General features: G+C 42.3%; 1 protein-coding gene across 2 annotated transcripts in view; it reads left to right on the forward strand.

The window, feature by feature from the left end:
- HR (HR lysine demethylase and nuclear receptor corepressor) overlaps positions 1 to 24,774 on the forward strand; it is a 388,960-nt gene that overhangs the window by 110,394 nt on the left and 253,792 nt on the right. Inside the window, exon 2 of one of the 2 annotated variants that reach the window (XM_085633818.1) lies at positions 9,009 to 9,095. The exons of the other annotated variant lie outside the window; for it this stretch is intronic. The gene's annotated coding sequence lies outside the window, so the exon portion shown is untranslated. The remainder of the gene's footprint in view (positions 1 to 9,008; positions 9,096 to 24,774) is intronic. 2 annotated transcript variants of the gene reach the window in all.

Here is a 24,774-nt window from a genome sequence, read left to right on the forward strand (position 1 = left end):
TATAATTAACAATATTTTTATATATACTTTGTAACTTTAAGTGATCCATAATTTGTAATTTAATTGCTAATAGTAATTTATAGTGTTCGAGCGGGTTTCTAGGTTTGTAGGGGTATCGGGTGGAAAGTTAGTCAAGAAATAAGTAATTAACTATTAATTATTAATTTATTAATAATTATTGAATTGATTAATAATTATGTAAATTGTGTGATAATTATATTTTTCAGCAGTATTTTAGGTATGGGCTGCTGGGTTTGTAGGCATATAGGGTGGGAAGTTAATGAAGTAATAATTAAAAAAGAATGAGTAATTTATCATTAATTATTTAATTGATTATAAATTATGTAAATTGTGTAACAACTTTACATATTAGTTATATATTAGGTGTGGGCTTTTGGGTATGTAAGTATATAGGGTGGGAAGTTAATTAAGTAATAATTAACTATAATGTATTTATTATTAATTATGTAATTGCTAATTAATTATGTGCAATATGTAATATTGATTTATTTTAGTTATATTTTATATTAGTTGTGGCTTGCATGGTTTGTAAGGGTATAGGGTGGGACATTGATTAAGTAATAATTAACAAAGAATTATTAATTGTTCATTTATATAAATTGTGTTATACTTATTTATTTTATTTATATTTTCAGAGTGGGCTGCTAGGTTTGTGGGAGTATAGTGCGGGGAGTTAATTAAGTACTAAATGTTTTTGTTTTTTTTAAATTAAATCGATATTTATTTTTTTATTGTTTTAATAATCATCGAAATTGTTTAATTTTTTAATTTTTTTATATATCATTTTTGGGAGGATTAATTAATAGTGTTCATAGTAAGATTTTTATATTTGTTCTAAATTAATAGGTTTATTCAAATAGGTAATGTGCTTGAAGAGAAGCACTTTCCCTACTGTTGCACAGAATGCCGTGGGAAAAGTACATTTAACCCCCTCCGAAGTCCAACACTTTCCCTTCTGTTGCACAGACTGGAGTGAGAATAGTAAATGTAATCCCTTTGAAGTCCAACACCTTCCCTACTGTTGCTTAGACTGGAGCGGGAATAGTAAATGTAACCCCTCCGAAGTACAATGCTTTCCCTACTGCTGCACAGACTGGAGTAGGAGTAGGAGTAGGAGTGGGAGTGGTACTCTGCGCAGAAGGAATGCATATGGTAATCCTACCCTTCCGAAGTCCAACACTTTCCCTTCTGTTGCACATACTGGATTGGGAATTGTAAATGTAACCCCTTCGAAGTCCAATGCTTTTACTACTGCTGCTCGACTGGAGTGGGAATAGTAAATTTAATACCACCGAAGTCCAACACTTTCCCTACTGTTGCACACACTGGAGTGAGAATAGTATATATTACCAATCTGAAGATCCATGCTTTCCCTACCGTTGCAGAGACTGGAGGTGGCATAGTAAATCTTACCCATCCTAAATCCATTACTTTCCCTTCTTTAGACCTGTTTGGAGTAGGAATAGTAAATGTGACTCCTCTGAAAGCCTACGCTTTCACTACTGTTGCAAAAACTGGAGTGGGAATTGCATATCTATTGTTCCCAGACTTCAATACTGTTCTTAATATTGTTCTAATATCTATTTTATTATTTGTTTATTTGTTTATTTTGTATTATTTATTGATATATATATATATATATATATATATATATATATATATATATATATATATATATATATATATATATACATACATATATATATATTTAAATTTTCATTAATTTGGTCATTTATGTAATGCTTTCCAGTTGATTTGTTATATATATATATATATATATGTATATATTAATATATATATATATATCCAAAACTTCACCTCCCTTTCTGAAGAAAGGCACACCGACACCCGATGAAAGTGGTGAAAAATGCTTTTAATCCATGCAAGAAGCCATGCAGGTTAAAACACCCCTTCTGCATTTGACTAACTGCTGACTTTACACGACCTTTATGCCCTTTTGCAGAGTCCAATTATAAACAGGTGAGTCTGTTTTTTACTTCGGTAAAGACATTATCATGGCAACATTTTATTGTTCTCACTCTCGCACATTGGCTCCAATACGGTCTTTAACTGAAGATAGTTTGTAAATGAAGTGTTCATTAAAACCAGCTAAATCTTAGGTAATTCTTCTTGCACATCATTTTCAACTCGCTTTCCACCAGCAAGTGGAAACATCCCTCTCGCAGCCCTTGCCTGCTCACCTTCCGATTTTCATCTAGAGTCTCTCTGTTTTTGCTCGTAAGGGTGGCTATATATATATACATATGTATATGTGCCAAAAAGTTCGCCACAGGAATCCCCTAACTCCCAGATATCAGGAAATCAGGAACAGACGATAAAAGACCCAGCTGTATGTGCAAATTAAGTTTTAATAGTAGCTCCGCATGCCTGCCATGACGCGTTTCAGCCTACCAGAGGCCTTGTTCACATAGCGCCTTGTGAGTAGTATGCCAACATTTTATGTATATATGTATTTATATATATATATATATATATAAAACGCGTCATGATCGACTGCACCACCAACTATCAATAAACGCTGCATTGGCAACAATAGCATGTTAAGTTGTCCGTTTCTCTCGTTGTGCATGATTGCACATAGGAGTGGTAATTGGACATTGCCCGGGAAATTGACTTGCTTTCCCTCTACGGACCCCTCCCCTACAAGACGGCTGGCTTTTCATTGCAAGTCACGAAGGAAGTTTGCGGAGTAAAGCTGTACGGCTAGCCCCCTGCACGACCGTTAAAGACTTTGAACCACGCTTGGAGTGCCTGAGGTTTGAATCTGGGAGTCGGAGGACCCGTGGATACGCCGAGACACTTCAGTAAGTCTGGGATACATAAAGTCACGCATTGCAGGTGGGGAGGTGCGATTCTCTTTGCCAGTTGAGCTTACGTGAAATCTGTACTCAACGCGTTTGAATAAATTAATAGTTATAAGTTTGGTAGCATGTCGGACGAGGCGCTACGTGAAAGAGAGCAAGCAGCTGATGAACTTTTCACAAATTTAATCGTCAGTCACAGATAATAGCAATTCTAAAACTACAGCTTCTGACCAGAACACTGACATAAAGGGGCTTCTTAAATTACTTGAGAAAAATAGTAGAAGTGAACTCGCCAAATGGTGGGAGATCAAATCACTGGAAAAATATAACAAAGCTGGGAGAGTACCGAGAGGCCTACGTATCATTCTTGCCCCAAGCTTCAAAAGTCCAAATCCACTCATTCTTAAAGAATGGGCCGAAAGCAATTTGGAAGCCTCCATGCGATTAGTCTGCCTTTTGATTAAGTACGCCAGAATCGATCGCGATATTAACATGACTGAAATTGCCTGCATTTATAATGAATTAGACAAATTAACAAATGCCAACAACAAAGAGTCCATTGACAAAGTATCAAAGAAATGAAAGAACGCATTAAAAAGCAAGAAGATGTAATCAAAACCGGAAAGGCGTATACATTTGCTCGAGACAAAAACTTTAGATCAACTTTAGTGAACCAATCTACAACTGCCAATACCAATGCCTCTACATCCGAGGCGAGTTCAATTACTAGTGACACCGACTCTGAACACAGTGCAGATGCAGCTTCCAATCTTAGGTCTGAGTTGGGCCCTTTATCGTATGCGGAGGAAATGGATTTTATCAGGGAACAACGCAAACAGTCATTGCGACCGAGGAACACAACGCGCCCTCAAACAAAAAAGGAACATTCGAAGGCGCGAAAGGCGCAAATGCCTCAGGATCAAGAGGACGGGGCAGACAGAAGAAAATGTAGTAGACACCCTATTATCGACTGTAAAAACTATTATCAACCTGACTGACATTCAACTTAATAAAGCAGAGAAACAACTTTTAGCTTTAGGTCTTAGCTATTGCCCGGAGAGCAACTTTAATTATGTAGAAACTCGCATTGATGTTTTTAAATTCATCCGTAAATTGAAACTAAAAAAGTTTTTACTATCAAGAATCATGGAACTAAAGTTAGAGAGTCAATCACACATAAGTTGGATGTTGGTCTTACTGCCGGGGAAATGCCTCTTCTTAAAACGTTACATGCATTAAGAGAAGAAACATCTGAGAACATTTCAATCAACAGTAGTACCCAAAGTGTAGCACGAGAGGATGACATATTCATTGCGGCTCCCGGCAATAGCCCATTCAAAGCGCCTTCCACATTTGTACCAGTCATGCCACGTGATGCAGTAGACATCTTCCACGATAGGGTCATTGAAGAATTAAAGATCCTGTATCGTAAATCAAAATCTAACACCAAAACTACAAACGCTACACAATACTTTCAATTAATGTCGAAATTGAAGAACAATCATAATGTTGTTATCAATAAATCCAACAAGGGCGGTAACATAGTGCTTTGGAACAAGGATGACTACAAGGCAGAGCCGCACCGACACCTTGACAACACTGAATGTTATAAACAAATTACATCTGCAGAAGTAAAAAAGATCCAAAAAAGTTATAAAGATGAACTGAACATATGGAAAAGAGAGGGCTTATTATCAAAAGATGAATTTAACTATCTGAACAATGATTTTTCGGTAATGACTACTTTCTATTTCATCCTCAAAGTTCATAAAGGCATTAGCCCCATCCTGGGGAGGCCCATTATTTCTGCCAAGAATAGTATTTTTGAGTGTACGTCAAGTTATGTGGACTTTTACTTACAAGAGCATCCATTCTCCTTTGAGAGCTCGTACTAGGTGACCTGCACCTCTCTCAGCTGCCGGAAGCCCCTGACCCAACCTCATCGTAGGCTTGGGTCCCTGCACCTCTGGCATTGCCCCACCTTACTGCGGCGATCCCGGCACGGACTTCCCCGCTCCGTAATTTTACCGCACCCACCATCAGTTTGATTCCTGCAAGGTAAGAGACGCCACGACCCTCCAATTCCGTAGTTCCCTTCCTCCACACGCCGCCACGTTACTACCTTCCTGCCTTCCTCTACCCTACCAGCATCCGGGAGCTTGGCTCCACTCCCGTCCTCCGGTCGCGGCAAGGACCTCATTACCCTCCTCGCATCGGCGATCCAGCCCTCCCGTTACGGACCTCGGATGCCCCACCTTCCGCCTCTATCGTGCGTGCGCTGCAGCACCTGAGGCTCCTCGGCCCCTCATTTTGTGACTTTCACATAAGTTCCCGTGTCCTACCCTGCGCCAGGCGGGGCCCACTTGTAACTTCGCACCAGAGCCTTCTCGGCCCTCGCTCTGCTTTAGCTACTACGCCTGTCCTTCTGCCCCCTCGGCTCCTTCCTTTTTCCCGTTCCATCATATCCTTTGACCTCTATCTCCTTGCCAGCCTGTCTCTTCTGGCCCCGCCACACACGTCCATTTTCACCCTCCCTATTGCCTCCACCCTAGCTTCTTCTGACCGCTTTCCCTGCTCCTTCTTCCCCCACTCCCCTTTTTCAATTTTTTCCTTAGACCCTCCTCACCCATCTCTTAGTTTTCCACTGGGCACTTACCCATTTGACCTTCATATATTATTGGTTCTCTCTACTTCCTCGCTTCATCCAGCACCTACCGTTTACCTTATTCTCCCCCCCCTTTACCCCCCCTCCTCCCTTCCCCTCCCCCTTCCTTTTTATTTCCCCCACCTACCCAGGCTAACTTCCCAGGCACCCTTACCATCGCCTTGTCCTGAAGAGATCCCACTATCCGTATGGGGAGCGAAACGTTGTCGACCTACATCTCTAAACTCAAAACCTTATTGTATATCTGTTTTCTGAGTGTGAGATGTTGATCTGACTTTTTACGTATTTGCACTGTTCATTCAAAAGTCACCTTTTTAAGTCACCAGCCTGGGTTAAGGAAATCGGCTGATTTCCCTTCTAACCTCCTCACGGCTAGCTCACTCCTTGTGTTATTTATTACGTTTTTCTAATAATCACCATATAAACCTTTTTTCATCACATGCATTGATCATTCTCTTGAATTCCAATTCCTTACTGTAGTAATTGTGATATTTATTTTGACTCCTCTTGAATGGGACCACTGTTCCTTGAAAATACAAGAGCATGTCAGCAACCTTCCTACTTATATACGAGATACAAATGATTTCCTGACGACTGGACAATATGTCTGTATAGCCTGACTACTTCTTTATAAAGTGTATGCACCTCCCCTACTTGGAGTGTGTCTATCTAAGGATGTGGGGTATAAGATGCTAAAACCGGCCATGTCGCTCCTCCTATGCTGAGGGGACCTAGTCTTACGGCCAAAGTTGTGTGTTTGAGGGCGCCTTTAAACCAAATTTTATGTTGTTGGTAAGTTAACGGAACTTCAGTGTCCTTGTATTGGATGTATTCTTCTGGTGGTTCCACTTCAATCTATTCATGAAATAAATGTGTCTGTGGATCTGCAGGTGGGAATTTTACCCAGGAATAGAATACCTCTGATCCGAACACCCTGTGTGCCTCAATCACGAAAGTAACATGGCCACCTGTTGCAGGTAATCCATGTTCTAACAATATCAGTTACTGCCTGTCTGCAGTTCTCTGTAATGTTAGGAGCGTTAGCAAATTCGTTTCATTCTGTACTTTCACTGCTACTTGCAGTTTCAGTCATTTTGAAAGGAGAAGAAAGTAAAGGTTTAGCAGGTAGGGTTTAGCACAATATGGGAACCTTTAATCCTTACAAGCTTGTCTAAACCTCCAGCCAATACACAGGGTGTACCTGCTCAGCTGAGGCAGATATACCTTCCCACTTCAGACGTCTCTGAAAAGTGTGAGTAAGGCTGTCTGAGAAAGCACAACTGAACTACTTAGATTTAACTGTTAATATAAGAACCAAGCCAACGTTGGCGGCGCCATCGTCAATATTTTTGTACTTACAAGAACAGGGACACAATAGTTTTGTAATGGATATTTTTGACACAATATTTTTGTATTCCGATGCTATTTTCTATATTGTGTCAGTGATCCATATATTCATGTACAAAGAGCATCAATTTGACATGCAACATAACAAAGTTAAGTACGCCTTCCAAGCCCCACTAGGAGCTGAACTATTTTCTCCCTTTTTATTTAGTCCCAGTCACCAACTGCCAGCAAAAGCAGAGTACATTCAACACAGAACACTCTCAAACTGCAATCAATTAAATCATAGGACACTACAACTTAAAGCTCTCAGGCAGGCAAACGTACAATAAATTGGATATGTGAGACATTGTGTCCAGGTCATGGTTAAATCTGGAGTACTGGGCAGCATCAGTGCTTGGTCGTGTGTTTTTATTCCAGTTGCCTGCCGATGACTGCAAAGTTTATCTATGACCAGTGCTTGATTTGTAAAAAAAAGGGCCAGGGCTCTCATCAGGACCCCACTGCAGTTTGCACCACGCATTGCCCCTGTTATGTTGCCAATGATAGTGACAGCACAACTACTAACCATCACACTCCTACAATTGTGAAAATTAAGACTATTCCAGGCAGCTAAAGCTATAGGAATGGCAGGTAATAGTCATTTTAATGTATATTGAATTAATAATTACCTGTGGTTGTGTTCATCTCTAAATTAGCCAGACAGCGCCACCTTGTGGTAGACTGTCACAAGTGCCGGTGTTGACAATTTAATGACAGTGCTGAGCACTGGAAACCAGTGGCTCAAATTAAGCACTGTCCATGACTCTCTCAGTGTCCTTGACTCTCCAGTATTAGCAATAGTGAAGCATTCAAGGCTTACTCCAATGGAGGTTAGGAGATCACAGCTCAGAGTTATCTTCCTTGTACTTTCTTGGTCATCAGAGAAGCTCCCGTCTGGACTTTTAGGCTTGTTCCTCCACTGTAGCTTGTGCCTCATGCAGGCAGCATCCACAGTCTCTGGAGCACAACAGACAGGTACGTATAGACTCTTACTGGCTCCTCGGGCTGACAGTACTTCTGTCTCCTCCAGGCAGATCTCAGTTGGCAGGCAAGAGGTCTTTGGCGCACAATTTCTCAGAGGTTCGTTCTAGATGGTAGGAAAAACTGATCTGGTCAAACTTTCTCAGGAGCAGTAGCACACAAGCCCCAAGGGCTTCCTTTACATACCAGTTTGGGAGTGTGGTTGTGCAAGGGTGGCCACCTCCATCACAGAGACAGTTTCATGTATTAGGCTTCTGCGTGACAACTTAATGCATTGTGGGTGTTGTAGTCTTAGTTTTGGTTCATTGACCTTATTGGCGGAGCACTGTTGTTAGCAATAATTTGTAGGTGAAGCATCAAGGACTGGCAAAAATGTCCATGATGACACGGAGTGAGCTGTTCACCTTAGATAGTGCTATCCTTGATACTTGAGACAAGACAGATTTAAGGGCTATTCTCTGAGCTGGTACCTTGGGAAACGTGATTGTGTCGGAGCTGACTAGATGGAGGGCGTTATGTGGATTCCACCTCAACAAGCAGGCAGTTTCACAACTTTGTCTGCTGGAAACAGGGCTTTGAGGCAGAAGACATGAAACAAAGGAGATCTTCTGGACCAAGTGAGGAACCAGGGCAACCTGGGTCATAACACAGAGACACCAAAGTGTGGGGAGGCACCCCAGAAGAGAAAAACATGGCCCCTCATGCATACATCACTAAATCCAGGGATCCCACACATGCAGCCTGCAGTTTGTATCCTCCCCACACACCTACAGTGTAGGAAAATGGCTGAATATTGAGGTGGCCACCCTTGATTTACAGAAGGAGAGGTTGATAGTCCACTCCCAGAAAAACGTGGTACTCCCTCCAGCCAGAGGTTCACTTGTTACTTGTTAACTCACCTGGGAGGTAATTCCCATGGGTGTTGAAAGGAGAGCACAATGAGTGCTCCTAATCAGGAAGTGTCACATTTGAATGGGCGCCTTTGCTGTTACCTTATGTTAATATGAAATTATTTACCAAGCATGATATATTTTGAAAGTTGCTTCAAGGCGCTGGAAACAACCAGCGGGCATTTTGGAGAGCACAATCTTCCATCTTACCTATTCTAACTGCTCTTCTTTCCTGAACAGGTCTGACTTATGGGTCCTCCTGAACCCACAACAGTTATCTGTATTCTGGAGTAAAGTGAGCAAGGCATTTCCGATCATCGCACTTAGGTAAGATAATGTCCATCCACTTGTGGTGTCTTTTTAGTTTTCGAGGGAGGCAGATTTAGGCATGTGATATATGTCCTCCAGCGCCATTCTTAAGATATTGTAGCCCTCGGTCCTAAAGTGCACATAATGCTATACAGAGTATCATGAACTCTGTTTTAGAAGCAGCCAGTATGGATAAATTCGTGATTAGGAAATATGGCCCCTCTTTTTGAGCCTGAAGATTACTGGGGCTGCTTAACTCTGATTTTTTTGTAGTCTGATAACCTGACAAGCAGGAAGTTTAATATAGCCGAAACTGACATAAACAAGTTCGGACTATTTGAAATTTGGATTATTCCCTACTTTCATGGTCTGTCTATTCGCTGAGTCTGTAGTCAAAGTAAACCCCTAGGTTCTATGCAACTGGAAATGTCATAGGAGCTCCTCTGGGATCTTTGGTCTGTAAAATGAAATTGTGATTGGAAAACCTGCTCCCTCTTTACTATTATAATTCCAATCCTAAGAACACTGGGGTAAGTGCATATATTTGGAGTGTAAGAATTAGTATCCTAACTCCAGACCCTCGAATGTTTGTGTAAATGCATATATTTGGGGGTGTCAAATTTACTGTTCTAATTCCAGTACAACTAACATTGGGTACACTGCATATATATTGGGGAGAAAGGCACATTTACTATTCTAACTCTTGTGGCACAAAAATTGGGGAGAGTGTATATAATGGTGGGCATCTCCAACTCTAGTTCTAAAAACGTTCACCTAAATTTATATTCCTATAACACAAACAATATAAAATACTGTATAATTTAAATGTACTACTACATCTCTGTTTTTAAAATATCATATTATTGCAAAGCTTTTAGCTTGTTACATATAATATTTAACATACATCAACCTAAACATTACTTTTATTTAATAAAAGGTTTTTGGAAGAACATATTTGAAATTATAAATCCAAAACTAGATAGATTAAATATTATAAACTTTTACACTGTAACACAATAATGAAAAACATATATAAATCATTTATATTTCATTAAATACATTAAACATACATTCCATTTACATTAGTTTTGATGTTTGTACTACATTATTTTACATAAAATATATTTTGTCAAACAAATATAAAATATTACTACTAAAGTTAAAAATTATACACCTTTGCTTCCAATATATGAATAAATATTATTTCCTTAATAAATCTATTGATTTTAAAATAATAATCTCCAATAAAACAAATTTAACATTTCTGTTTTATTAAATATTAACAAAATCATTAAAAATTCAATTAATACAATGATTACACAAATTAATAACTAATTAATAATTAACACATTGCACTATTTATTTTAAAATACTACCCACTCTATTACTCCAATAAAAATCAAATATTGGGAAAAATATTAATAAATCCATAAAAATTACTTAAATAATGAAACCAATGAATAAATAATGATTAATTAAATCACTTAACTTAAACATCAATAAATGTGCAACATAATTCATATTTGTTATAAAAGCCCTCCCCATGCAAAACCCCAATAAATTACAGAACCCAAAATAAAAATACATAACATCTATCTATCTATCTATCTATCTATCTATCTATCTATCTATCTATCTATCTATCTATCTATCTATCTATCTATCTATCTATCTATCTACAATATATATAATATATATATATTTCAAATAAAAAAGGGAATTAAAGCCAAATCTCACTCTGTTTATTTCACACAAATGAAAGTAGCAGTGTACTGTCATTCACAAAGTCCTTCCTTACACGTTTCAGCTCACCCTCGAGCATTGATCACAGGTGTAATGATTGGTAATGGGTACAACCAACCAATTTAAATGCAGCCATGATGCACTTCTGTAGTCCTCCTAGACTACAATAACCAGCATGCAATGCAAGTGCACTAAAATCCTTTGTCCACGCGCAGAGTGCATTATCATGGTGAAATACCATCACATTCCTGCTGTGGCTAATCAGTCAAAAAGATGCAATGTGGCAAAGTGACTTGGTGCATCTAAAAGACAAAAATAGTCTGTTTTCAGGTGCCACCAAATACAAATAACCTTTTTGAAACAGGGGAAACCAAAGCCAGAAATAGAGAGGTACCAGACTCCTCCAATCACTCTTTCTCACCTCAGGCAGGTCAAAATCCAGGGAAAATCCTTTGCCAAGCAGAGGTGACCGGATCATGCTCCCCGACTTTTGTCCATCGGACTCCTCGCATATATATATACATACACACATATATATTTTTATAAAGTTGTATGATTATTTACGAAATAAATATAACATAAATGCATACTAAATATGCATACAAAATTATATTATGTATCACAGTAACTGAGTAAACAATCTTTTAATTTTCACTGTTATTATAAAAAGAAACTATACATTACCCACGTTATAACCTGCCACAATATTTTTTGTCGCCACGATATTTTGACCTTAATATTAACCTCAAACAATATTTTGAAGTCCATATTTTGGATTCATGCTGTCCCTGTGAACCTCCTCCTGTCACAGGTTGCCCACTCTCTGCCCTTCCAAGAGGGTTTGGACCAAAAACCATTGAAAGTGGTAGAGGCAAGTAGTGCACGGCCATGGTCTCAAGTCGTCTCTAGGTCAGGAGCTTCCACAGGTTTCCCAGACCCCTTCTGAATACTGTGGTTCTATACAGATAGCTCAGTGTCAAAGGTGCATTCTTGTTTGGTGGCTGAGGTTTCATTTGTAAAATTAGAGTATTCTGGGAGTTGTAGTATGAATTAATTTTAATTGAACAAGTTGGTTATAAATAGGGCGCCCAGTTTTCCATTTTTACTGATTTTTGCAGATAAATACAGACAGAAAACTATTTATTTTCATGTCTGTATTTATTTTTAAATACAGGAAAATACGGAAATAGGCCTTCTTTGGATGATTTTTTTCTTTGGCAGTCATGAGTGCCTGGTCAGTAGTGTACAAATTGAGGCATAGAAGAGATGAAAAAAGACAATAGATTTCCTAATTAAGCTTAATTAAGTGCAGATCTACAGTTATTTATTCTACTCTACAATGCAAGTGTTTTCAGATAACGCTATTGCACTGTATACTGTTGGAAACTTTTGGACATTTAAATGTAGTATACATTTATCAGTTAAATAAATCTGGATAAATACCCATTGCAGCTTCGTTTATACAGAAACACAAAATAAAAATAGATACATTTAGAAAAAAATAGCAAAAAATAAATATGGATAAATACAGACGGAAATGTCAAAAAAATAAATACCATAAAACTGGAAGCCCTAGTTATAAATACCTGATTCTGACAACAACATAGCAAATTTCATTTTTATGAACAAAACTACAGAGCATGATTACTTAATTTCACACAGTGCAGCACTGTGCGAAAATCAGGTGTGTTGGACTAAACACGCTGACAAAAACTGCACAGCATTGTATTTCAATGCATCTCTCCAGTGTGGTTATTAGTCACACATGATGCTATATGCAAATCGGCATTATCCGTTGTGTATTTGTACTCAAGTCACACACATGCGTGCAGCAATATTTACACAACGGTCTCTTGCTATCTATCCAAATATAATTTAGCGCTACACTGACTGACACTTTCAGCCCCCAAAAACCTTTTGCACGCAAAAGTTGGTGAATGCCGTCATTTGCTTCGCTTTGTCTCGTGAGCGCAGCACAAATCTTGAGTAAATCTGGGCCTAGATTTATTAAATTACATCCGGACTCCTTCATCTCACCTGCCAACGTGCTCGAAGCATTGCTTAATTTGAGCCGGTGTTTTCCGGTGCTCGGCACCAGCACTTAATTGTAAGCACCGGCGCTTGTGACAGCCTACCACAAGGTGGCGCTGGTTAACTGATTTCCAGAGACCACAACATTATTAATGCTATATTCATAAAAAATTACTCTTTCCTGCCGGCCAAGCCATTCTTATAGTTTTGGGGTCCAGAAATAGTCCAAATTGTCACATTTGTAGGAGTGTGATGGTTAGTAGTTGTGTTGTGACTATCATTGGCTGCATAGCACGGGCAATGTGTGGCAAGGGGGTAGGTGCAGTGGCCTCTTGACGAGAGCCCTGGCACTTCTTTTATTAAAAATTAAACACTGAATGTTCTGAAACAGACACAATTGGGACTTTACACGCAACAAATTATACAGGCATTCTCATACCCAAAGTCACACATGACGAAATGGCAATCACATGACTAGAGATACGGAGTTGTCGGATAACCTTACGGGTTAATGGGGGATTGGAAAGGAAGTGATGCGTCCTCAAGTGCCCCCATGTCAGCCATGAGTTGCACATCATTCCTGTTTTTTTATTTGCCTTCTGGTATTTGTTGTTTGTTTTCTCATTATAAATGCAGGCCCACGGATACCAGAATCCAAAGTAAATGCCACTGACGTAAGCGCTACTGTCACAAGGCCCAGGGCATCTGGAAGGCGCCAGAGGAGATAATGCAGAAATGGTTGCCAAATGGCTCCCTGTAATCAGAGACACTATGTTCCAGTCTTGGACACCCATTTAACAAGCATTTGCAATGCAATAGGTCTCGCATTTGCGAGATTTTGAGCTATTGGCATCGTAAATGACAATGCCTTTTATTTATGTGTTTTGAAGACCTTCAAGCAACGACTAAGAGTACAAAGTGCACATAAATAAAAGTCATTGGGCCATATGTAGAAAGCAAATTTGCGATCGCAAACGCTGAAATTCGCCGAATTTCGGCGTTTGCGATCGCAAATTTGCTAAGTGGAATGTAGGAAGGCAAATCTGCATGCAAAATAAGGAATCGCTAAATTTGCGATTCCTTATTTTGCAATTGCATTTAAGGAATCGCAAATTTTGCGATTCCTTAAATGCAATGTAGGAACCTCCAAAAAAGTGCTATTTGGCCTTAAGGAATCGCAAATTACCACCAACTACAGGTTGGTGGTAATTTGCGATTTCTTGTAATAATGCAGTTTTTTGCATTTTTCAAAGTGGAATGTGGTGCACACACATGCCCTTAGGGCATGTATGTGCACCACATGTGCACCCATGCTAATTTCAGGGGTGCAACAGGGTGTCCTATTGACACCCTTGCAACCTTGAAATTGCATTCTCAATTTGCGATTCTCTAATTGAGAATCGCAAATTGAGAATGTCTTCCTATTCATTCCTATGGGCCTTTTAGCCCATAGGAATGCATGGCAAGGTATTCCTTATTTGCGATTCTCAATTAGAGAATCGCAAATAAGGAATGGGTGGGATTCGCAAAAAAAATTGCTAATCCTACCTACATTGCATTTTGCTATTCTCTAATTGCGATTCCTTAAAAATTGCAATTAGAGAATCGCAAAACACAGTCTACCTACATATGGCCCATTGTCATTTAAAATACCAATTGGTTAAAGTTTCGAAAATGCGAGACTTATTGCATTGCAAATGCTTGTTTGGTTAGGCTATAACTGTTGAATTAAAAAATAAGGTCACTTTTATAAATGGCTCCCTTTCATGTATAAATGAGGACTGCAACAAATTAAGCTGTGTAATTAAATTTCACACAATATGAAGTAGCAAATGACAAGTAAAGTATGAATGGCCTGGCATAGGTTGGCCTATAGAGCATTTGCATATATTTGCGAATGTATACGTCAATATTTTAATTCTGATTAGAGACTGGAATAGACTTTGGTGATGAGGGACAGGCAACAGAGGACCGAGGCTATATGTGAGAAGCAGAGACTGAACCCCATTGGACTGAATGTGCAGCAGAAGTCGGGGGCTGTGGGCAGAAGTGGGAGTGTAGAGCTAGAGTAGCTGAAGCTAGGAAGGAAAGGCCAGAATGTTCAAATGAGACCCTGAGGGGTGAAACGCCTCACCTTTTATAAATTCTGAAGGTCTGATTAGCTCAATAAATTCTGCCATGCTGCCGGGGCTACTGCCTCTGCCGGGGAAGCCGTCCCGTATCATCAGTGGGGCAGCAAAAGTGAAGCAGCCCATGAGCCAAAGCGCGCATGGGTTGGCAGAGTCAAGAAGTCAGACGAAGCACTGGAACACCGTAGCTGGCCTGACTGCTGCTGCTCTGCGGCTGCCTTTGCGCCCGGGCGCTGTCCCTGCCCCGCAGCCCTTTCAGCCCACTCGGCCGCTTCTAATAACAGCTGCTGCCCTCCATGATTTCACCCGAAGTGACATCGTACAAAAAATCACATGGTTATTGGGCGCCAATCATTGGGTCTCTAGGGGAGCCATTGTAATGCTTTCTTTCGTTTCAACACGCAGCGGCCTAGGGCGGCCTGGAAAAGTTGGTATCCCTCGGCGGCTTCTGTCTCGGCCAGTGCAAGAGTGAAGGAGCAGTTGTTTAGGCAGTTGAGCTGGGGCAGAAGGGAGGGAAGAGCCGTGGATAAGTCTGCAGTGCTGCCAAGAACAACACAGCATAAATATCAAGCTTGGCATGTCGTGCGGGAGAGCGTGTTCTGCCCGCAACAGCAGGCAGGACTATAGTCACAATGCCGCCATTATTGAAACAGAAATGCGGCATGCGGGAGAAAGGCATGCAGCCGCCATGATTTTATTTTAATTTTAAAAAATGAGGTGGGCGAGCTGCGCACAACAAGATGTGCGTCCACCATGATTTAATGTAAAAATAAACAAGCATTGGCATAGCCAATAGGTCTCGCCTTTGGGACCTTATAAGTGTTTAGCCATGCAACAGTTGCATAACTAAATACTTATAAGGTCCCAAAAGCGAGACCTATTGGCTATGCAAAAGTGAAAGCACCCGCTCATATGCATTGTAGCTCTAGGCTGGCCTGGTAGCACTTTTTGGAGCCCTCTCAATAAGTCTTGCCAGACCAGCGCATGCGCTGGGTCAGGCGAGACCTAAAAACAACAAGTTAAGCAAGCTGCACGGCCCGTCCCGTGAGTGGTGTTTGTGGCCCCATTGTGTAAGTGAAAGTGCGCACAGCGTGCTTCAAACACAAACAAAAAAGCAGCCGCCAGTGCTAAAGCTGGCGTCCCACTAATGGTGTTTACATTAATTAAGCAAAGAGTTCTCGCCAAGGGCTAGTGCAAGCTATACAGTAAGGACACATGTAAAAGGCCCAGTTCTGATAGGGGTTACAACAGCAGACACAGAGGTACTAAGGTGGGACTAATAAACCTATTAACAAATCAAAAGGCAACATTTACAAATGACAGTCACAGTAGCCAATTGAAAAGATGGCCGGAGAGTGGGTGGAGCTTTAAGTCCATACCTGAATACAGTATGCCTCCCAGAGCAGAGCATGAGCTGCCCAGGCTCGACCTCAAAATCCAATTTATGCTTCAAGCTGTAAATTAGATTCACCTAAATTGAAGCAACTGCACTAAAGCTCTAGAATATAATGGCACGTAATTTGAAAAATGGACTGGAATATGGTGTGCCCGAAGATGTAGATTTTGCTGGTAGCTTTAAATAGAGACTGCTAATGCCTTTGAAGACTTCAGTCTTTACCACGTTGAACTTGCGTTTTTCATCAACACTTGACCCAGATTTTCCAAGATTTGCACAATGTTGAGGAGAAATCTGCACCCGTGGAGTGCATAACAAACCTTTGCCCTGCACCATGTTTACTGCACATCAAGCACGGATGATGTCATCATTCATGCTCGCATTAACTTGACATGTTTCCTTGACTCTAAATATGAAGAAATGTTGTGCAATGGCGCAAAGAAAGTTAGCGAAGTTATTCCAGATTTTTATACTCGAAGCACACCCTTCTGTACAAATCCTTGCATGCAGATACCTGCCTAAGAGTAAATAAGCATAATAAAATACTTTTTGTGGAAATAACCCCAGTTAAGTGTGAAAATATCATAATTTACCAAACACTTTAGGTTTGTACCAGTTTACATTTGGAGATAAAATCCCATGCTTTGCGATGTCACGCCACTTTTAATGAATTTAAATCATCTGGTTTTGTGTGGAATTTAGGGGTGTTTGTGCTGTTTTAGCCCCGTTTCACCCACTTTGTATAGCATTAGCGGCCAGATTTACACAATTATCATGCAACACAGCCCAGCAGCCCAAACATACTGCCCCGCGTTGTGTGTGAAGGAAAGAGCAGGAGAGCGTCATATGTACATGGATATGGCTTTCTCCTTCTCTCTTTTACGCGCCGGCACAGAATTTTGCTGACGAGCACCACGCACACACCTTTGCACCATAGTGCAAGTGTGTGTGCGTGAGTCAAGCATAGGTTTTGTACTGGGAGGATGCCAAGACAACTTTTAAAAATGTCCTACTCTATATATGTGCTCAACAGTGCAGCACTCATGCAAAGTCAGAGAAAGGAAAACATTTCTCCTTTTAACTCCTGCTTTCAAGTGGTGTTAATTTTTTATGCAAAACCCTTCCCAAATTTTTGATATATAGTGTTTTGCATCAAAAAGCATAGGTGGCTGTCTGTGAAAGAGCTACTTTGTGTTACTTTCAGGCATCTTTCAAATGCAAAACAAGTTTTTTGCTGAAAAGTAAATTTAAAAAATGGTGCTGTTTTATTAAACCCAGATCAGTTGACTGGGGGTGAGTGCTTGCAATGTTCAAAATAAACCCAGATCAGTTGACTGGGGGTGAGTGCTTGCAATGTTCAACACTCCGTCCATCATCCCCTTTGGTTTGGCTTTGTTCGCCCTAAGTTGGCAGGGTATGCCCAGACGTGGGTCCCTTGCTCACTTTGCCACTGGATTCAAGCTAGCCTGGCTAATGACGGCTGATTAGCTAGAAACCGGTCCCAGGATGCTTGTTTCCAGTCCAGGGAAGACATGGCTTGGCAGTTCAGGCTGGACTGTTCCCATGAGGCACAGGGCCGGACTGATTTGGATATGGCCATGTCTGAACTGGGGTGGCGAAGTGAGCTAAAGCATGATGATGGATTAAACCCAGATCAGTTGACTGGGGGTGAGTGCTTGCAATGTTCAACACTCCGTCCATCATCCCCTTTGGTTTTGCTTTGTTCGCCCTAAGTTGGCAGGGTATGTCCAGACGTGGGTCCCTTGCTCACTTTGCCACTGGATTCAAGCTAGCCTGGCTGATGACAGCTGATTATTCAGAAACCGGTCCCAGGATGCTTGTTTCCGGTCCAGGGAAGACATGGCTTGGCAGTTCGGGCTGGACTGTTCCCATGAGGCACAGGGTCAGACTGATTTGCATATGGCCATGTCTGAACTGGGGTGGCGGAGTGAGCTAAAGAATGATGATGGATTAAACCCAGATCAGTTGACTGGGTGTGAGTGCTTGCAATGTTCAACACTCCGTCCATCATCCCCTTTGGTTTTGCTTTGTTCGCCCTAAGTTGGCAGGGTATGCCCAGACGTGGGTCCCTTGTTCACTTTGCCACTGGATTCAAGCTAGCCTGGCTGATGACGGCTGATTCGACAGAAACCGGTCCCAGGATGCTTGTTTCCGGTCCAGGGAAGACATGGCTTGGCAGTTCGGGCAGGACTGTTCCCATGAGGCACAGGGTCAGACTGATTTGCATATGGCCATGTCTGAACTGGGGTGGCGGAGTGAGCTAAAGAATGATGATGGATTAAACCCAGATCAGTTGACTGGGGTGAGTGCTTGCAATGTTCAATACTCCGTCCATCATCCCCTTTAATTTTTACTGTTTTGCGCAAACACAGCACAAAATGTTTGTAAATCTAACCTTAGGTGTTTCGCACTAAACGACGCAATTCAATTACAGTGCTGTACTAGGGTGGCCAGATCTTAAAAACCAAAAACCGGGACATTTCGCAAACATAGAAGAAGGACTACAATTTTACATCAAGTGAGTGGAACAGAATAACAGACCTCATCAAGAAAGAAACGCAGGAGAAGCACGAAGAAAATAAATAAAATGTAATCTTTGAAACCAGTATCATACCTGTTATTAAGTTGCTTATTTATAATAGATGCTAACTAGCCCTGCTTTCGAACACATAAAAAAAGTGCCCGTCACTGTTTTCAGCCAAACAGCTCTAAAAACCGGGACATGAGCCAAATTTGCACAAAACTGCTGGGACAGGTGGTGAAACCGTGAAACCCCTGGACCATCCCGGCAAATCCGGGACGCATGCTGTGCTCATGTCTACTTTCCGCCCAAGAATCTATTTTGCAGTGCACCCGAAAGTAGTTTGTGGCGCTTTGCATCGTCTAGCGCCTCTTAGTGTTACGCGTCCCACTTGCGCTAAAATGTAGCAATTCTGAGCTAGTTTCACAGAAGCCACTCAAACTAATGTTTTCAAAAAGAAACCCACGCCATCATGGCAACATCTGAGGAGACAACTTAACTAGAATTGCCCGGGCGGCAACCCGGCGGCAGAGCTGTAACCGAGCGGCCCTTGGCAGCGTCGGGGCAAAGCCATAAATAGTTGAATAACGCGGAAGTGTCGCTGACCCTGAAAACGTGGCCTCCGACGAGCTGCGCGACCTTTTCCAGACATTGTCAAAACCCATTTACCGTCTGAGGGTTTGCGAGTTATTAGAGCATGTGCAGTTCTTAAATTTCCTGCCCGCCTTTGTCTCCTCTCCGTGTCATTGCCCTCAGTCCGCGCGCCCGCAGTCAATATGAAAGCCATTTCAAAAGCTGCATGCCCGAGTGGACCCCGTGCCTGCTACGCACTGTTAGAGGGAGGGCGCACACCCCCCTCTCTCCAAGGAGGGTGACAGCAGATGTCCAGGCATGCGAGGTGATGATCCATTTCAAGGAGGGTGATGCAGGTTTGTGAAATGGTTGATCGGGTTTGGCCCCTGGGTACGGTTCTGTTATGTATTGAAGTGTCTGTCCTTGATGAGGCCTCAGAAGTGCTTTACTGACAGCTTGTTAGGCATGGTTGGAAGAATGTAGGTTTAAGGTGTTTTCCAAAGGTAGTATATTGGTGTTGTACTGAGGAGCTAGAGGTGGGCGAGCCAATAAATTAACAGGGAAAGCTGAGCTGGAGCTGGGCCAAGGGGCTGGCTTGTCTCTTAGGGCCACATGTACGACCGTTTTTAGCAGTCACAATACGAGATTCTGGATGTTTGCGACCGCTAAAAAAGGTTGTAGCATATATCAAACCTATTTTGTGAGTCGGTAACCTGTTACCGACTCGCAAAATAGGGTTTGCGAGTTGTTATTAGGAAAGGGGGTGGCAAGGGCGTCCCTTCTTAAAGTGCAAGGGCATGTAAATTGTTTTGCAACCGGAATGCGGTTGCTAAACATTCACAGTTTACTGCCTACTTCAAGAGGGTGGTAGGCCACTTGCAAACGGGAAGGGGTCCTTTGTGATAGGCAGCGAAAAAGTTTTTTAAGAGCAGGCAGTGGTCCCACGGTTTACTGCCTACTCTTAAAAAATGAAACTGAAACGTTTCATTTTTGTTTTTGAAATGCATCCCGTTTTTAGGTCTCGCCTGGGGTAAGACTGCGCAGACATGCGCAGTCTCGCTGGCGAGATTTAATGATTTAGAGGAGATTTCTCTAGTGGGCTTTAAGCCCGCCCCTCTTTTCCATTGGCTGGCATCACCGTTTATGCTAAACGGTGGCCAGCCATTGGAAAAGAGCGTCTAGTGACATACACTTTTTTCTTTTAGAGCCGTCCCAGTTGGACTGGCTCGGTTCCTTTACGTCTGTGGTAAAAGGTTTTCTTATCTTTATGGGGCCATGTGTTTCAAACACATGGCCCCATAAAGACAAGAAAACCTTTCATGCGTGGGTTAATGACTTGTAAACAGCCGTGCCCGCCTGCTTGAATTAGATGGACTCTCTGCCTGCTGCTGCCGTGGAGGGTGGTGTTAGGGCGCCCTCCCGTACTCTCGCTTCCTGCCCTAGTGTGTTCTCCGCCCCTCCCACTCCTGTCACAGAGCCCTCCAGTCCGTCGCAGCTTCAGACCTGCCCCCTACCCGCACCTCCGCTCCGGGCTCCTGCGCTCGCGCTCTGTCCCGTGCGCAGACCTCGGCTGAAGGCTGCCCTTAGACTCAGCACTGTGCGCGACCCTTTCTGGAGGAGTTTGTTGTCCTCATCCAGGGACAGATGGGCCCATCCGGGACGTCTCGCGTCCTCGCTCTTTATTATTTGGCTGTGGTGTGTGAGCACGCTCTGGGGTCTAGGAGGACCACCCCGAGAAGACCAGGTAAGGATTAAGAGCTGTGCCTGTCTCCTCCTCTCCGATAGTATCGCTAGGGATTGCAAGGAGGGCGACGGGTAAATGTTTGTGTCTGCAGAAGCGCTTATCCTGTTTCCGTAAGAGGTTCTGTTTAAAGTGGACTTTCCATGTGTTTCTTTGTTATAGAAGCAGATGAGGCTGTGCGCGGATACTGGCACGCTCAGGGCTGTGTGCGGACTGGCCAACAATGAGCTGGGCTGTACACACCCCCGTGCAGTGCGCAGCAGGTTTTCCCTGCAGCTTCCCTCGTGGCGCAGCAGAATCTGCAACTGTGGGAGGGTGATTCATTCATGTGCCGTCAGGGTTCTACCGCGCGATGAATGGAATAAAGTCTATAAAGGAAATACGTAGGTGATCTGGCCGGGAAAGGTAGCCCAGACTGATGGAATATTCTAGAAAACTCGTTTCTATGATTATGGTAATTTTACGCCCAGGAGCCATCTTTGACCAAGTGAAAAGCTTCTCCCTCGCCTCCGCCTCTGTGCGTTTCAAGTCGCGCTCTCAGCTCACCACAACACGCCTCCTTTTACAGATAGCCTTCACATTGGTTTGTAGTTGTACCCCTATGTGCGGATTGGGGTTAGAAAGCTGCCCGCCCACTTCAAAAATTCTCAACGGTTGTGCTCACATACCCCACCCCACAGATTGCATCACACGGCTTGCCCCGCAGCTATCGGTCCAGGGTGAAATGCTGTGTGCACATGCGCAGATGTTTGTGTGGTTGTGTGTGGTTGTGTGTGTGGTTGTGGTTGTGTGTGTGGTTGTGTGGTTGTGGGTGTGGTTGTGTCACGGGGCAACGAAGGGGACAGAAAGAGAAAGGCAGAGAATCACGGGGGCAGCGAAGGGGACAGAAGGAGAAAAAGGCACAGAATCACGGGGGCAGCGAAGGAGACAGGAGGAGAAAAAGGCACAGAATCACGGGGGCAGCGAAGGGGACAGAAGGAGAACAAGCATTGGCATAGCCAATAGGTCTCGCCTTTGGGACCTTATAAGTGTTTAGCCATGCAACAGTTGCATAACTAAACACTTATAAGGTCCCAAAAGCGAGACCTATTGGCTATGCCAATGCTTGTTTTAACTGCTGCAATCTATTGAAGCCTCACGGAGAACATCAAAGCAGCCGTGCGGCCGCGAAAGTGATCGCGATCAAACATCAAAGCGGCCGTGCGGTAGAGAAAGTGAAAATAATCGCGGTAAAGCGCGACGCGCGCCCACGCCCATGCACTGTACGTCTAGGCTGGCCTGGTAGCACTTTTTGGAGCCCTCACAAAATGTCTCGCCAGACCAGGGCATGCGCTGGGTCAGGCGAGACCTAAAAAGGCACAGAATCACGGGGGCAGCGAAGGGGACAGAAGGAGAAAAAGGCACAGAATCACGGGGGCAGCGAAGGGGACAGGAGGAGAAAAAGGCACAGAATCACGGGGGCAGCGAAGGGGACAGGAGAAAAAAAATTCACAGAATCACAGGGGCAGCGAAGGGGACAGAAGGAGAAAAAAGGCACAGAATCACGGGGGCAGCGAAGGGGACAGAAGGAGAAAACAAGCATTGAAAATGCAATAGGTCTCGCCTTTGATTAAGTTAAAGCCATTTCCATTGCTAATGGTATTATATAGCAAAGCAAATGGCTTTAACTTAAAAGGCGAGGCCTATTGCATTTTCAATGCTTGTTTTTTTAAGGCACTCAGGCTGCATTTAAAAAAAGTTTCTTTATTTAAAAAGCAAACCCAGACATGGAGGTCTGCTGTCCCCAGCAGGCCACCATCCCTGTGTTATTGCCCATTCCCAATAGGATTCGCAAAATGTGTTTGAGACACGTTAGTACATTTCCTTTTGCGACTTACAAATCGTGAGTCACTAAAATTTGCAAATTGCGAGTTGCAAAACCAAATGGTGGTACATGTGGCCCTTAGAGCCCATGTGCGAGCCAATCCCTGAAAATCTTTGCCATGTAAATCATACAACAAGCATCACGTAAAATATGACAAAGCCACTTCAAAACTCAAAGAAGTGTACTGCACTGAGAAGTACTTATTAAAAGTGATAGTTATTAAACATGAACTTAGAGCCAGCTCCCACCCTGGCTACATAGTCATTAATGAACTAAGAGGCAAGACAGTTGTCATGTTAACCCTGTATGTGGCAGAGATTCTTATACAAAGAGCAACATTATAGTCTATTAAATCAAACACAGCAAGTTTTTTTACAACTGGTGTTCTGAACTCACGTATTTAAAAGTGCTTTCATAAGTGATAATTAAAAAAAAGGAGAATTGGTGAAATAAAATATTTGTCTAAAATCACACAGTTATAGTAAGCAGCGATTAATTCTGGTTTCACTTCGTACACCTCAGGTAAATGGGTATCTATTTGTCTCTCCTTTTTGACTCAAATATTAATGCTTTGTTTTTTAAGTGACTTTAAGTCGGCTATCGCAAACAGATGTGTAGTGGCACATGCAGTAAAGAGTATGCTGCGTTTTCATCGCACCACTCCTCATTTGTCAAGTGGAATTTCACCTTTTGAATTGCTTCCGTAAGGAGAGCCACAACTTGCTTTTGTCCAGCATGGATGAATAAGTGGGTTAAAGAGAGTCAGGACAAATGGTCAGATGAAAGCATTAGGTCAAGACTGGAAAGAATGCAACAGAAACAGAAGAAATATTTTGCAGAAAGAAACAAGGTCAAGGCCCAGAGTTTAAAGTGGGAGAGACAGTTCAGGTGTGTAAAGCAGTACATGTGACAAGGCTTGAGCCAACTTTTGAGTTCCAGTGAAAGTTGTGGGCGCAAAAGGAAACAGTGTGCGAGTGGAAGGTGGACAGTGGTGGAACAGAAGGGGTGTAGTGAAAGTGAGTAATGGAGGAAAGAAAATAGACGGTAATGAGAGGGATTCTATGGGTTCAGAGAGAGATTCCAGGGGTCCTGACTTGAATTCCTTCAAGCCCAGGTCTGATGATGAAACACTTGACCAGGCACTAGCTGTGACAAAATGGGACCAGGGGTTGTCTTTGAGCCTCAGTGACAAAGTGAGAAATGTACCTCTTCGTTTTAAGGATTCGGCTTTTTGCTTTTATTGGTAGTATTTTTGTTGGATTTATGATTCTTGCGAATATATATTTGGTTCGTTCTATTCCTTTATTCAAAATGTAAATATTTTTTTAAAATAACATGCTTGGCAAATGTTGGAGAGTAATGTGCATGTATCATGTTGGGCTGTTTTTTGTAACCGTTGTCCCAACTATGGTTTGGTTTAGCGATATGCATAGACAATGCTTGGGAGCTGTTTCCATGTACCATGTTGGTGTATGTATATTTGTAAAAAGGAAAAGCCATGTAGTGTCTATGTATTATAGTTGATGCTCGCTGCATGGCTCAAGGAACCGTGGCATTGTCATGCGAAGGTTCCACGTGGAATGCATGTGGAATGCGCTGGGAAGCCCGATCTGGGTAGCCATGAGCTGTACAAGATACTGTAACATAACACAACAATGTAGTTTGAATCTGACTGCAG

This window comes from Triturus cristatus, chromosome 11 (assembly GCF_964204655.1).
Source record: "Triturus cristatus chromosome 11, aTriCri1.1, whole genome shotgun sequence".
Taxonomy (NCBI): Eukaryota; Metazoa; Chordata; class Amphibia; order Caudata; family Salamandridae; genus Triturus; species Triturus cristatus.